The sequence below is a fragment of the Macrobrachium rosenbergii genome, chromosome 43, assembly GCF_040412425.1.
Source record: "Macrobrachium rosenbergii isolate ZJJX-2024 chromosome 43, ASM4041242v1, whole genome shotgun sequence".
Lineage (NCBI taxonomy): Eukaryota > Metazoa > Arthropoda > Malacostraca > Decapoda > Palaemonidae > Macrobrachium > Macrobrachium rosenbergii.
This window is the reverse complement of record NC_089783.1, coordinates 14,966,656-14,970,030: the sequence shown is the minus strand read 5'-3', so window position 1 is coordinate 14,970,030 and position 3,375 is coordinate 14,966,656.

The following is a 3,375-nucleotide window of genomic DNA, read 5'->3' as shown; positions in this document are numbered from 1 at the left end:
TCTCTTTATATTAACCCCATTTTTCCGGTATCATTAAGCAATACAATTTATAATGTAACTTTATGACCAACTGTCCCATGCATTCATTGCTGTTTTAACAGAAAATAAGACCAATTAAATTAGGTAACATGTAACTATTTATCAACCTAGTGAATAGCTGTGCCTAAATAAACACCTCTAGTGTCCAGGAATTCTTTGAATGATACGAATGAAAAGGAATGCAAAACTGATATGGCTGCTGGCTGCTTTGATCCCTGAAGCAGTCTCCTCTTCCCAAGAGACTAACATCTTGTTTCAGAACAGGTTTGTCTCATCCATATAAGGAACTGCTTAGGACTGCATCCATCATCATGAATCCAACCCTGCAAGGTCTGTAAAAGCAACCTAGCAACCTCTCCTGGTTTTCTTAAAAAGAAAACAGCAGTATGCTTCCTCAATTATTGTACCAGCCATGGCTAGCAACAAAGGTCTCACAATAATCAGGGCCAACCCAACATGGAAACTTTGTGCTCTATAAACTATTATTGGCACCTCCTTGGAACAGTATTCTTTATCGTTTGCTTACGGTAGATGAAACTATAAATGAAATCATAAGGTTTGCATTTGAGTAGGAATTCTCCACAAAACCCCAATTATACACATATAAAGATAGTTTTCCAGTCATCATCATCACAAGTTATATACTTTACATATACATGGAACAAGCAAGAAGGCTAAAAACTTGGATAGTAAGCTTTCACAGAAAAGAATGCCCTTTTGCCAAAAAGGATAAAAAGGCAGGCTGACTAGTTTCAATAAAATGGTCACAGCAACTAACGAAGAGAAAACAGAAAGGAATAGAAGTAAACACATACTGGGTATACAGTAAACCCCCGTATTCGCGTTCTCACAATTTGGGGACTTATGTATTCGCAGATTTCTCTGTGGAAAGTATCTACCCATTATTCGCGGAAAATTCACCCATTCGCAGTATTTTTCAGAGAATATTCACTAATTACTGTATTTTCATATAATTTTCATGACTAAATGCACTTTTTGTGATAAAACTATTAAAATACTCAGGTATAAGCATTTTTACAGGGTTTTTCTTGTGTTTAAAATATCAAAATAGGCGGTTCTAAGTGTTTTTAGAGGGGTTTTAAGTATTCGCGGGTTTTAGCTATTCGTGGGGGGTTCCATACGCATCCCCCGCAAATAAGGGGGGTTTACTGTATTGCACAGTAAGCAGATTTGAATACTGTAATTAACCTGTAACAATAAATAAAACTGAATCTATATAAATAACAATATATGATCAGTGATTTAATAAAAGCTAAGAGACAAATTTGTGTGGGAGCAAATTCAGCAAAGAAAATTTACACCAAAGAATGCTCAAGACTGTGGCTCAGCGGTTATAACACAGCTTAAGATCTGATAATTTTTGTTTAAGAAAGCTACTTTCTTATGCAAAACCATTACTTAAAATTAGCCCATTCATCTTCTGCGAAGTCACCCAAGTTACTTCTGTCCCTATTAAAAGAAATAAAATGGCAGTCAGCTGGTATTATATGTCAACAGATCCCCAAGTTTCAAGCAACTATATATGTCATTATTCATGCTGGCTTATTCATGAGCAGTGAGAACTTTGTGCAGCTGGAAGACAGGAGCTTGCATTAGAATGAACGAGTTTATGTGAAAAGTATCAATTTGGCTTTTAAAAAATTACATTTATTTCATAAAAATGCAATTACTGCACTTATAATCAGCCCAAATCTCAATATATGTAAGAAGGATCTAAAGAATCTAAGAGATCTCATCCAATGTATGGACCTACTGTCCCAGTGCTACCGAAGGCCCCAATAAAATCAAGTCTCATCACCAGTATGTTGTATCCTTGAGATAAAAGTTTGTGAATTTATTCTGGCAACACTACATGGCTGCCATAAAACTAAGCTGATATCAAGATATGTTAAGAATGTACTGTACAGAAGCCAAAAGAGCTCTGATCATATTAACAAGCACTATGACGTGCCGTTTTATTTTTTAAAGCCTATTTATATTAGCCTGATTAAAACAAAATGCAGAAAGACATAAACTTCCGGGCCATTTAATGGATTTAGCAGACTATATTTTTCAAGCTGCTGAGTATGGAAGTGGTGCAAAATGTTGCAGGCTGTTACCTTGGGAAAATATTCGAGGTGTTTGCCCATTGCTGTAACTGGCCCTACATTTATTTGAATGGAGCAACCATTCCAAAGGATTTTTTTGTCAGCGTGAAAACAGCAGTAATGTGTGTTCTTTCATGCCCAGTAGTTGTGTTCTTTCATGCCCAGTAGTTTTGATTCACTTTCTCTCCAATTTTATTTACAGTCGAGTTTCATCCATGTTGCTGATGCATGATAATTTATAGTCATTAGCAGCTCGAACATTGTTTTCTCAGCTTCAGCTACAACTTGCAGCTTAAATTTAGCAGTATATTTCCTCTCTGATCTTTTATCCATAGCAAACAAGGTTATAATGTAAAAATATATCAGTCCTAGTCTACATTAATGTCATTTGCGACATAACTACGGTAATTGTTCACTACCGCACGATGGTTGAATTACAAGCAACACAGCTGTTGTTATCCGATTCGGTTATAAGCAAACAACAGTTTCTCGTTCCGTTGTTTATGGCTGTACGCATTTACGCAAGAATATAACATTACTAACAATACTTTTATCATTCTCTTTTACTTTTTTAACTAGAAGATGGGATAATGAGATGTAGGAAAAGAAGTTTGTAAGTATGGCTAACTTTACCCTTAAGTAAAATAAAAACTGCTGAGGAGGCTAGAGGGATGCAATTTGGTATGTTTGATAATGGGAGGGTGGATGATCAACATACCAATTTGCAGCCCTCTAGCCTCAGTAGTTTCTAAGACCTGACGGTGGACAGAATAAAGTGTTGGCTGATAGACAAAGCCAACACAATAGTTTTCTTTTCAGAAAACTATAAGGGGTTTGCTTTATTTTTACAAAGTTCATTTATAAAATATATTTTGTTACAAATATGGAAAAATAAGCTCGCTAATTGCCTTTTTGCATCAATTTTTCAGTTTAAAGTATGATGGTCGTTGTTAAGCATGCTTAGTGTTTACCGTTACGAGGTATTGGCAAGGTACAGAGTTGCAGTTTTACATCCGTACAGTTTTATTTGACTTTACCCAGCAGAACCTTGGCTTTACTATTGCAAATAACAGGATTCCTGTATATACAACCTAGGTAGAAGACATAAAGACTGTAATCAAAACAGGTAGACAGACAGCACAGAAGATGGGGAACAGAGCAGATAGATAGCACAAATTGTCATCTCTCATTAAAAAAAAGGAGACAACAGAGCTTCATTTAGAGAAAT